Genomic DNA, 13,401 nt, shown 5'->3' with positions numbered 1-13,401 from the left:
CCCTGAAACCCTATAATCGTAGCCTTCAAATCCCAGAAACCTCCGCAGCTACAGTAACGTGCTACAGTACCACCGCTGCTACAGTGCCTTTGCTACAGTCGGCTGCTACAGTACTTTCGGCGGCTTTTCCGACCGACTTCCGGCGACTTTTCTGGACAACTTTTCTGTCTGCTACATTAACTTCCGGCTGCTACAGTACCTCTGCTACAGTACCGCTGCTACAGTGCTTTCGGGCGACTTTTCTGTCCGGCTTCCGGCGACTTTTCTGGACAACTTTTCTGTCTGCTACAGTACTCCGTGCTACAGTATGCTGCTACAGTACTTCCGGCGATTTTTCGGTGACATTTTCCCCCGGCCATCTTTTAAGGTAAACTTTTCTAAAAGTTCCTGTTTTTGAAGTTTTTCCTTCAATTTCATCTTCTTTTCTCGGGGACTTCCAACATCCCTTCTTCTACCCCCCTTTCTTCTTCATAGGGGAGACCAAAAGCCGAACTGTGGGGGTTCGCGCTCACTCCAAGCTTGGAGCTTGTAGGGTCCTCCAAACTTAGAGTTTGTTGAGAAGAAAACGATTGACCATATACATCGTCGTTTCGATCTAATCCAAAACCCCTCTTGGAATTGGATTTTCTTGGAAGCGACTACGCTCAGAAAATTCCTAATTTCTTGGAAGCGACTACGCTCAGAAATTTAATAGTTTTTCGTGATAGCCTTTTTCGCTCCGAAACTAACCCTAATCTTGTGTTGTTTTTCAGGATGAGTTACCTGAACAAGTTGAGCTTTGTCCCACTCGAGACAACTGGCGCAGGATACCATAGGTGGGTCCGAGATGTGCGCCAACATCTTAAGGCTGATGGAATTCTGGAAACCATCCAAGAGCCTGGTCAGAACGTGCTCTCAATTGAGCAAGCTACTGCTTTTGAAGCAAAACAAGCTAAAGCCATAATTCTCATGACAAGGCACATGAATGACGCGCTCCAAAATGAATACCTCAATGAGGAAGACCCAAGAAAGCTATGGGTAGAACTAGAGCAGCGATTTGGCAACGTTCGTGACTCCCTGCTTCCTGATTTAGAAGTGCGATGGCATAGCCTCCGCTTTTGTGATTTCAAGTCTGTGCTTGATTATAACTCGGAAGCTCTTCGTATCAAGTCTCTGATGGAGTATTGTGGCCAAGCCATAACTGATACGATGTTGATCGAGAAGACTCTCTCTACCTTCCCCGTCTCTGCATTGATGATTTCAAAGAATTATCGGATTGATGTAAATGCAGGACGTATCACAAGGTTTCATGAGCTCATTGGCGCCATGAACGTAGCTGAAAAGCACGATAATATCCTTGTGAAGAACTATAATGCTAGACCCGTGGGAACTAAGCATATTCCGGAGTCTAACTATAGTCGCGCCCCCAATGGAGGACGCAAGGAGCGAAACCCTAAGGATAGGGACTATTCTGGACGTTCTGGTCCATATATTCGCCCTAAAGAGGAAGGAAATCGCCAAGAGAGGCGTGCACGGAACCGTAGAGGTCAACGTGTGAAGAGAGAGAGAGGCGGAGCCTCCGACCATGGTGGTAACGACACCAAGAGGATAGGTCGTTCAAATCGCGCCCCAATGGCGCCTCGATCAAGGGAGCCTGACCATGATGATGTTTGTTTTCGATGTGGATCAACTGAACATTGGGCCAAAACATGTACCGCACCCCAGAATGTTGCAAACGCATACAAGACGTATCGTGAAGCAAGGGAAGCAAATTACATGGCACAAGATGATCAAGATGGTGATCTAGATCTAAGGGTGGAAGACTACAAGGATCAAGACCCAGAAATTGGCGATTTTGATTAAGTCTTTTTATTTTCCAAGAGATGTAGGCGATTGCCATATTCCTTTTTATTGGATTAGATTTTCTTTGATCATAGAAACAATGATGTATTTCGTTGGCTTATGAATAAAATTTCGAGTTCTTTTCATTATGACTCAATTTTGATTCTGAGCATATGACTTTGTGACTACGATGGCTAGACCATCCGTATTAATTTAAGGACATGGAATAGCCCAAGTTCCACTTGCCAAATGGCACCTTGATTACAGTTGTCACAGAAACTCTCTACGCTCTTAGGGCAAATAGTACCCTACGAATAGCCAACGAATTCCATGCGAAAATGCATGTAGAGAACGGAAATGAGTTCCTTTGCATTACCCCTAATGATTGCGAACAAAGACGCATCTTAGAGACGTTTATGTGTCTCTCTAGTGGACTTTATGTCACTATTCGAGCTATTAAATCCAATAAACTTATGAGAGAAGATCTCTTGGATTTAGACACATATTGGCTTTGTCACGATAGGATAGATCATCCTAGTCATGATATGATGATCCGTCTACAAAAGACTTCACATGGACATCATCTTTTGAGCAACATGAAGCAAGATACTGCCATAAATGGCACCAACCATGGGCATAACGCCATGATTGTTCCTCCTTGTGGCCATGCGCCATATATGCTAATTTCCATGGCTCCCACGCCATGATGGGAGATGTAGTCACACATTTTGCTTCTAATAGCGCTACAGACGCTTAGGCCTAACCAAAACCCTCATTGGTTGCTTCTATGGCCCCTCGCTCATTTTACAAAGCCCATTCCTTAGGGAAATTAGGACTGAGACCGTCATATGCAAAGGATATGACAATACTCATTCTGTTCTTACAAAGAATCCGTAGGGATTTTGTGGATTGATTCAACCAACTTGCGGACGCTTAAATATTTTATGATGTTGGTTGACACGCAAACACGCTGGTCACGTGTTGTGCCATTGTCCACCTATAAATGCTGCTTACGCTACACTCCTAGCACATATCATGTGACAACGGGCTCACTCCCCGAATCATCCTATTCAGTCAATTGGATTTGACTATGCTAGAGAGTTTACATCGAAGACTTTCGATGGTTATTGCATTTGGGACTGATGTTGGACATCATATTCCCATGAGCACACCCAAATGGTCTCGCGAAAACGACTACGATGGTAGTCCGAACATTGGTAATGCGCACCAATCTTCTTACATCCGCTTGGGGTGATGCGATATCGCATGCAGCCTTGCTAATTCGTCTACGACCTCACGCCACTCAATGTACCTATGCGTTACAGCTAGTGACTGGGTACACGTATTTTGTACTTACGCACATTTGAGTGAGCCATTTATGTGCCACTTGCGCCGCCACAGCGCTCTATGATGGGTCCTTACAGACGAATGGGCAACTACGTTGGATTTGCGCTTCCAACAATCGTCCGCCACTTAAATGCCCTTGCTAGGCGATCTCCTTACCGCTAGATTTGCGGATGTCAATTTGATGAGACAGTCTTCCCGTCGTTAGGGGGAGATAAGAACACGAATGTTCAACAGGAACGACAGGAATTGTCGTGGTCTGTCCCCACTATGTCTCATCTTGATCCCTATTAAAGTGACGAGATCACACAATTATGCTGCAAACATGCCTGCAAGGAAGGACGTCCCTACGAGAGGACGTAGCGCCACCCTACACGGAGGTAGGCATGGCGCCAATGCCAAAGAGAGTGGCACTCTGGCGTTACAGGCCATGGCCCCAGCTAGGATGCGTGGGAGGCCCGTGGGTTCGAAGGATACTTTGGCACATTCCAATCCTTTAATCATCATGACTCAAAATCCGTCTCATGAGTATCTTCCGGGTTATGGTTATCGTTGGGGGACGCCTCAACGTCAAACCTTATTCCTGAGAATATAGAGCTCTATGAAACTTACACTAGTGTACATGAGACGTGGGATAGAAACTCCATCATAATTGATGATGTAGTTACGCATGAGTTTGCTGAGTCCGATGATATCGAACCACGCTCCGTTGATGAATGAATGTCAACGTAGAGAGTTTTTGGCCTAAATGGAAAGATGCGATCCAGGTTAAGATGGATTCTCTAACGAAGAGGAAGGTTTTCGAGCTAGAGATGCCAACACCTCCTAACATAAAACCTGTTGACTAATGGGTCTTCGTTAGAAAGCGTAGTGAGAAAAAGAGATGGTAATCTCGCCTTATGGCGCAAGGTTTCTCACAAAACGCCCTGGAATCGACTACGATGAGACATATTCTCTCGTAATGGATGTCATTGCACTCCACTACCCTGTCAGTTTGGTAGTTTCCGAATAACTGAACATGCAGCTTACAAATATGGTCACTACGTATCTCTATAGGGATCTAGATACGGAACATACATGAAGGTTCATGGCGAACTTCATTTACCCAAGTCAAGAGGTTCTAGACCATGGAGCGCGTTTACAAAGAGGTTGAAACGTTCACTAAAGTGACTACTTGATTGGGAAGGGATATGCCCACGCGTTTCTATGACAAGTTTCGGATTCTATCGCGGTTCATGTTGGACATGATCTTCATTAGAAGCCCTTAAAGAGTTAAGGGAAACCGCTGAACACTTGAAATCTGAGTTTGAGATGAAGGATTTTGGGAGAACACGATTATGTCTCGGTTTGGAACTTGAGCATCGTGACGATAGATGCTTAGGCATTTTGACAAGGTCAAGCCTCCAAGCACCCCCATGATCGTCTGTAGTCTTGATCCTGAAAAGGATCCTCTTCGTTCGAAGGATGATGACGAAGATGCGCTAGGGGCAAAAATGCCCTAGTTAAGTACAATAGGCGCATTATTGTACTTAGCTCAATGCACAAGACCGGACATCTCATTTACCATGAACTTGTTAGCTAGATATAGCTCTGCGCCAACGCGACGCCATTGGATTGGTGTAAAAGATATCTTTCGATATTTGAGATGTATGATTGATATGGGCTTGTTCTATCCCTACAAAGAGATGATGGATTCGGACCCATCACACACCAGGTACGCCGCCAACACTGGCCTGCGTTCTCTATCCCCATTCCAAAACGACATGTGTTTTGGGAGGTTTTGCTGATGTTGGGTATCTATATGACCCACACAATGGTCATTCCCAATCCGGTTAAGTGTTCACCATGGGAAAAGACCGTGACATCTTGGAGGTCTACATATTAGACCCTAGTCGCTATATCTTCGAACAATGCAGAGATCATTGCTCTTCACAAAGTGGTTCGTGAATGTATATGGATTGGATCCATAATTATGCATGTTCGGACAATTGTGGTTTGAAGTCTACCACAGATGAGCCTACGAGCATTTAGGATAATGCTACTTGTTTTGAACAAATGAGGCAAGGCTACATCAAAAGCGATAACACCAAGCATAATCAGCAACAACAGTCACTCCTCGAGATCAAAGTGAACTAGGTTCGATCTGAGGATAGTGAGGCAGACTTGTTTACTAAGTCATTGCCCAATACCACGTTCGAGAAACATGTGGCAAGAATTGGCTTGCAGAAATTATCTGAACTCCCATGATCGCAGACATCAGGGGGAGGCGCAGACATCAGGGGGAGATGTCTACATGTTTGTCTCGAATCGTGAAGGGTGTGTTGTGCTCTTTTTCCCCTTCGACCGAGGTTATTTTTGTCCCACTGGGTTTTTGTTACTCGGCAAGGTTTTTAATGAGGCAACGAGAGAAGCACCGCGTTTGGGCAACACAAGGGGGAGTGTTGAAGGAAAACCTAATTTGTGTTTAGCCCAAACTCTAAGTTACTTGACCTAGTGGTAATAGGATTTAATTAGAAGGATCTAGAATCCTAATCAATGTAGAATTACTTTCCTTGTATGATTGAGATTCTATGCATTGTAATCCTCTATATAAAGAGGCCCCTATTATCAATGAGAATACACAGAAAATTCCTCTCAAATTCAGTTTCTCTACAACACACAGTTCCATATTTTCTCATTCTTCCCACTCACAATAGACTCCCTCAAAGCTTTTCTCACACCGTTGTTCTTCTTATTCTCTTCAACAAATGAAAACGTTTACTGCAATTACAATGACAAAGACTTCCTCAACACAATTTAAGAATACATTCGAATCAAAATTATGCTAATTATTATGGTCTAGGGTTTCCTTTTCAATAAAAAAAGAATTATGGTCTAGGATTTCTGTTGTTTTTGTGTCAAAGATTTTGATTTGGGTTGCTTCTACTATAATTTTCTGATTTTATTGAGTAGAAAAGGATTAGTATCGCGGTTCTTTTGCAATGAAAGTTCTCGTTAATGTGGTGCATAGCATATGAATAACTATACAATAAATAAAATAATTTAGAAATTTTCTTAGGAATGGGTTGGATATGTGTTGTTACTTAAACTCCAAAATATTGTATATTAATTGATTTAAGTAATAGAGAGAAACACAATAGTCTATGGGGAAAAGAGATCGAAGAGAAGAGAGAGATTAGTCAAAGATTGGTTTTGAACATATGGAAGAGAAAAGAGAGAGGTGAGGGATATTTAATCAAGAATACAAAAACCAATACGTATAAGAACATTAGAAGTGAGTGAATGTCAGGTAGGAGTGTAAAATTCAACCCCAAAAATAGAAGAAGACGAGGACAAGTGTTAGAATGTTTCTTGCATAAAAAAAAATAAAAGACGTAGAATAGTGTACTGGAGAAGATGAAGAAACCACTGCAAGTGGTTAGTGGTTCTTGCCTAGTTGGTTGTGTTCCCCAACCTAGGTTCACCTCAAAACTGTAAAAGTGGCTAGGCACTGTGCTGCAATGCACAGTTGGAGCATTTCACATGCGCCGAAGGAGTTTATCTTGGGCCGAGGAAGCCTTTGGGTTCCCCTCGACAAAGTCAAAAAAAAACTGGAGAAGATGAAGAAGAATTCATCAAGAAAAAAAGAAGAGTAGGGATGTGAGATAATTGAGCTTTGATTAAGGGTAGCTATGACTTTTTAACTCTGGAAATGGTCATTTTTGAACAGTTTTAGAAAACAAGGTTATAAGTCCATTTGATAGCCTAAAAGAGGTTGTTTTTCAAAATTTCTTGACTTTTATCTACTGAAACAAAATTTGAAACCAATAACAATACCTTCAATTGAATTGGCAGTCCAGAGAGGAATCTATAATCAGAGAAAGTCTTCATCTTGCAAGAAGGCGTTTTGTTGTACTTTTATTTAGGTCTGGGGTACGTGGCAAACATTGACTGGTAGAGAAAAACCGCTGGTAGAGAAAACTTTAAACAGCAGCCGTAGTCTATAAATATCTGTGTCAACGAGTAAACACATATGCATACGAAATTGCGCACAATACAAACAACTTATAACAAATTTCAACAAAATGAGATGAAATGACAACTTTGAATAAGTGTCAGTAACCCAAAACATTTCATAAAGATGGAAAACTTTGAACCAATACCGGTCTATAACTATAAGTGTCAACGAGGACACACACATATGAACACTAAACTCCACAAAATACATACAGTTTTTAACAATACAAACAACTTATAACAAATTTCAACAAAATGAGATGAAATGACAATTTTGAATAAGTGCCAGTAACCCAAAACATTTCATAAAGATGGAAAACTTTGAACCAATACTGTAGTCTATCAGTGTCAACAACGAAACACACATATGAACACTAAACTCCGCACAATACAAATAGCGTTTAACAAATTTCAACAAAATGAGATGAAATGACAAATGTGAAGATATATCAGTAACCCAAAAAATTTCATAAAGATGGAAAACTTTGAACTAAACTGTAATCTAGAAATATCAGTGTCAACGAGTAAACAAACATATAAATACTAAATTTAGCACAATACAAACAAATTATAACAAATTTCGACAAAATGATGAAATGACAACTTCAAAAAAGCATCAGTAACCAAATAGATTTCATCAAGATGGAAAACTTTGAACTAAAACCGTAAACTATAACTATTAGTGTCAACTAGTAAACACACATATGACTACTAAATTCAGCACAATAAGAACAGCTTCTAACAAATTTCAGCAAAATGAGATGAAATTATAATTTTGAGTAAAGTATCAGCAACCCAACATATCTATAACTAATATGAACACATACAAACAATAAATTCCAAACAATATGAAAAGCTGATAACAAATTTCAACAAAATGAGATGAAATGATCACTTTGTTAAAACAAGTATCATACAAAGATTTGAATCAGTGTTAATACTAAGAAAAGACGCTCAAACTGATATCATATAAATTTGTGCTGTGAAATTTACCTCTTTGGATTTCTATGCCATCATAAAAGTGTCTTTCCACCAAGTCCACAAAGTTCCCAGAAGTTACAGGAGCATTGTAACCATCGAGGACAATACGAAAGACATAGTCAGTAAGGTTAGGGTTATCCTTAACCTTGACCTTCATATCCACAGTTGCTCTCCCCTTCAATAGAGGCATGCTTTAGTATTCTTCGGGAACTTCATAAGGGAATCCATCCACCATGTCCTCTTCAACACTGCAGAAATCCAATTCCACAGGAAGAGCTCAGCTGCAGTCAATGACAAAGGTATATATGAGACTACACATGTTATAAATACAATCTCATGCACTTCAACATCTTTTGAGTTAATCATCATCGGGGGATGGGTGGTGCTTTTCGTAATAGTTAACAATACCAGCTCCTAAGACTGAGAATCACTAATCTTTTTATATCACTCATATTACTAACATTTACTCATCAGCAGTAAAGTCTTGTGGTAACAGTATCAGACTTACAGACTCGTTTGTGACGTAAACATTTTGGAACTCAAGACATCTGATATAAGAAATGGTAGGTGCTTAATATTTTGACAGTGAATGCACAATTTGGAAATTCTCTCCATGACATATTGACATGTATGTAAGTGAGATAGTGAAATATGCTAAAACCCCACAATCAATTACATAGTTGGAACCGGACATGCAGAAAGTTTGTAAGTTCTTATTTTCACATAGATTGAGCTTCTTTGGAGGTCATTTATTTATCTTTCTTTAGCCTATTAGGTTCACCTAATGAAATAAGAAAGTAAACCTTCACTGTGCCAAAAGTAATGCTTCTACCATATACTCAACCTCCAACATAGAGTAGTAGTTCTTTCTGTTTCTTAGCAATTCATCTCTATTTTTATCCTCCACAATCTGTTGGAGCTCATCCATTCCTATTTCCAGCTTGCCAAGCAATTCAGCACCATGATCATTCTTCGATTAAGCTAATCCAGTCACAATTAAAGACTTCCCTTGCTTCAGTGCTCGAGACGCCTGCCTCAAATTCTACATACAAAGCAGAGTCTCGGTTATCATCTAATTCCTTCAACAAAACCAAAAATAAACACAAAGAAAGATCTAGTTTGATGTATTACCCTCTCATTTGAATCTAGTGCCTTGACTCCAGCTATCTTGAGACTCTCTGTGATATCTTCAAGTGGCTTTTGTACCTCCCTGATAGCCTTGTTATCAATAGGCAGAGCATATCTCAACAATGCCCCAGGGTCCTTTATTGGCGGTCCAGAGATCAGTACAGCCAGATCAGGCAGCACTCGGGTAGCTGCATACGCATTGTTGGGCAATTCCAATGCAGGAACTCCTATTATTAGTCCCACCGTCAAAGCTATTGAAATCACACACTCCTTTATCGAAAAAGAACTCTATTTCTGCTGAAACAAGTGAAAATGATTAATGTGTGTGTCTTAGCTACAAACAACTTTTGCACAATTTAGAAAACACCCAATACGAGTAAACACATATGAATACGAAATTGCTCACATATGTGTCAACGAGTAAACACCCAGCCGTAGTCTATAAATATCTGTGTCAATGAGTAAACACATATGAATACGAAATTGCGCACAATACAAACAACTTATAACAAATTTCAACAAAATGAGATGAAATGACAACTTTGAATAAGTGTCAGTAACCCAAAACATTTCATAAAGATGGAAAACTTTGAACCAATACCGGTCTATAACTATAAGTGTCAACGAGGACACACACATATGAACACTAAACTCCACAAAATACAGACAGTTTTTAACAATACAAACAACTTATAACAAATTTCAACAAAATGAGATGAAATGACAATTTTGAATAAGTGCCAGTAACCCAAAACATTTCATAAAGATGGAAAACTTTGAACCAATACCGTAGTCTATCAGTGTCAACAACGAAACACACATATGAACACTAAACTCCGCACAATACAAATAGCTTTTAACAAATTTCAACAAAATGAGATGAAATGACAAATGTGAAGATATATCAGTAACCCAAAAAATTTCATAAAGATGGAAAACTTTGAACCAAACTGTAATCTAGAAATATCAGTGTCAACGAGTAAACAAACATATAAATACTAAATTTAGCACAATACAAACATCTTATAACAAATTTCGACAAAATGATGAAATGACAACTTCAAAAAAGCATCAATAACCAAACAGATTTCATCAAGATGGAAAACTTTGAACTAAAACCGTAAACTGTAACTATTAGTGTCAACTAGTAAACACACATATGACTACTAAATTCAGCACAATAAGAACAGCTTCTAACAAATTTCAGCAAAATGAGATGAAATGATAATTTTGAGTAAAGTATCAGTAACCCAACATATCTATAACTAATATGAACACATACGAACAATAAATTCCAAACAATATGAAAAGCTGATAACAAATTTCAACAAAATGAGATGAAATGATCACTTTGTTAAAACAAGTATTCGACAAAGATTTGAACCAGTGTTAATACCTCAGCCATGGGGAGTGAAGGAAATGATGAAGAGAAGTCCAAATGTTGTGGTGGAGCTAGGATAAAAGATTATGGGACAATCACAGCATGATGAGCTCAACAATCTCAAAACATTTGCTCATATAAGGAATCTTTCTCCATTTTGAATTGGCACACAATTTGGTACTTTATAGCGATTACAAGTTAATGGCCCTATTTTGGAACTGATTACGCATGAAACATGAACATCAAGGAACGGCACAAACTCATTACAAATTAAGTTGAAGGTCACCCCATAGCTAAGAGATATACCAATCTTGGGTTGTTGTGCATATTCACAAAGTAATAGAACAAAGAAGAAAAGCAAGCGCATTAATATTCAAAGACAATAAATAACTTAAAGACAAATTTGAACAATCAAATAAATGCATGGATGAACGGAAAGTTAAAAAACAAATATATTTTGTATGGAAATTATTCTATGCACCGACGGTGTAAGTGATCCAAATAATCTCAACCCTTGATATTTATTATCAACTTTATTTTTAATAAACAAAAAGTGTATTTAATGCAACCCAATAAATTTCAACAAGATGAAAATCTCATAACCAAGACTATAATAAATAACTATAAGTGGCAACGAGCAAACTCATACAAACACTAAATTCCTCACAATATAAACTACTTAAGACAAATTTGAACAATCAAATAAATGCATGGATGAACGGAAAGTTAAAAAACAAATATATTCTGTAAGCCAATAAATTTCAACAAGATGGAAATCTAAGAACCAAGACCGTAGTAAATAACTATCAGTGGCAACGAGCCAACTTTTACAAACACTAAATTCCTCAAAATATAAACAATTTAAGACAAATTTCAACAATCAAATAAATGCATGGATTGAAAGGAAAGTTAAAAAATAAATATATTTTGTAACCCAATAAATTTCAACAAGATGGAAATCTCAGAACCAAGGCCGTAATAAATAACTATCAGTAGCAACGAGCAAACTTATACAAACACTAAATTCCTCAAAATATAAACAATTTTGACTGGATGCCTGGTATTCCATCAATCCCTAATTATATACGAGGTGAGGAGTTCGAGCAGGAGAAGAGGGAGACCCCTTCCACGATCTCCCTCTTCTCCTGCTCGAACTCCTCTTGGCCTGTTTTGGAATACCAGAGATGTAATCTTCCTTACGGGCGCCAGTATAGGTAGTCGGAGCATCAGGATTCTGTAGAAGAAGAAAGAAGAAAAATCAGAACGTATAAGAAGAAGAAAATTGAAAAATCAGAATTGAAACCTTCGCCATTCCATCGATCACCTGCAGCTCCCCCTCCTTGAACTCCCTCTTCTTCAGCTCCTCCCTAAAATAAAATATAATTTTGTTAAATTTGATTACAGTAACAAATTTGAAGTAAAATAAAATGCTACCTCTTGGACACAACTTTCTCAGCAACTTCCTTTTCTTTCCACTGCTCTTGGACGAGAGTTGGAATACCAGAGATGTGATCTTTCTTACTGGCGCCAGTATCGGCAGTGGGAGCATCAGGATTCTGGAGGGGAAGAAAGAAGAAAAAACCAGAACGTATAGGAAGAAGAACCACAACCATGAGGGCTAAAATGGTCATTTAGACAAAAAAAACTCATATGTGTTCTTAGAAGGCTTCAAAGTGGGTTAGATCGTCAGAATTAACGTCCAATTTGGACGGAATCTGAGAAATTGGACATGACTGACTAAACTTGGAAAGTTTGGGGGGTAAAAATTCAAAATTGAGAGTTGAGGGGGAAGAATGGTTGCGGGAAACTGGGAAGCGGGTGCCAACATTAAAGGGTATGCTGGGTCCTGAGAATTTGGAGTGACAGGAGATGATGGCTGCCATTGGAGTCCTTGCACTACTGAAACAAGAGGGTCTGTTTTTGTGTATAGAAGGAGGATAAGGAAATGAGAAGTAGGATGGCGCACAAATAAGGTGAAGAATAGTCAGTCAGTTGGGGTTGGTCACTTGTTGGAATACACTTCCATCAAAACCGGTTTGGACACAATTCCGTTCGTACTATTATATTTGCCAATCACGTAATGTTGTATCATATCTCAAATTTAATATGTTATGATAATTTCACATTATTTAATAACAATGCCAGATTTGCAAACATGGTGATCCACAATTAAGCACATTTGTGTGTGCATATTGAGATTTACCATACCTCGAAAGCATCTATAGAAGTAGGGGTTCTACATAATGTGGAATGAAATGTCACTTATGGGGTAGATGTTTATCATTGTCTGTATGAGGCTGACACTGGAGGTTGTGTAGTAGATATTTTGAACACTCTAGCCTGCACATATCACAAAGGAAAGTGTGCAATATTTGATTCATGGAATATTAGAAGTTGAATACTCTCTTGTCTTGATGTCAAATAAACACTAGAATGAAATATGATGACATGATACAAGATATATTACAATTAACCCTAATCTCTGTTGGTTTGTAGCTTTGGTAAATCTTGGTACAAAACAATAGTAGTATTATATACTATCAACTTTCCACAGAATTTTATGAAGTTCTTCCAAGTCACTCAGGAGCACTTATCACGACACCTCAATGCATGTTATCATAATTGTAACACCATGTCACCCAACATTTTCACTTCTTGACATCTCTAAAAGAGTATTATGTGAAGAAGTCAATTCTCTATTTTCTTTTTCTGTCCAAAAACATAAAACTTACGAACATTAACCAGAACCA

General features: G+C 38.9%; 1 pseudogene; it reads right to left on the bottom strand.

Moving 5' to 3' along the window:
* Nucleotides 1-12,282, bottom strand: part of LOC112185270 — a 112,119-nt pseudogene extending 99,837 nt beyond the window's left edge.
* Between the last annotated feature and the right edge of the window lie 1,119 nt (nucleotides 12,283-13,401).

This window comes from Rosa chinensis, chromosome 2, assembly GCF_002994745.2.
Source record: "Rosa chinensis cultivar Old Blush chromosome 2, RchiOBHm-V2, whole genome shotgun sequence".
Lineage (NCBI taxonomy): Eukaryota > Viridiplantae > Streptophyta > Magnoliopsida > Rosales > Rosaceae > Rosa > Rosa chinensis.
This window is presented reverse-complemented; position numbering and strand designations above follow the sequence as displayed.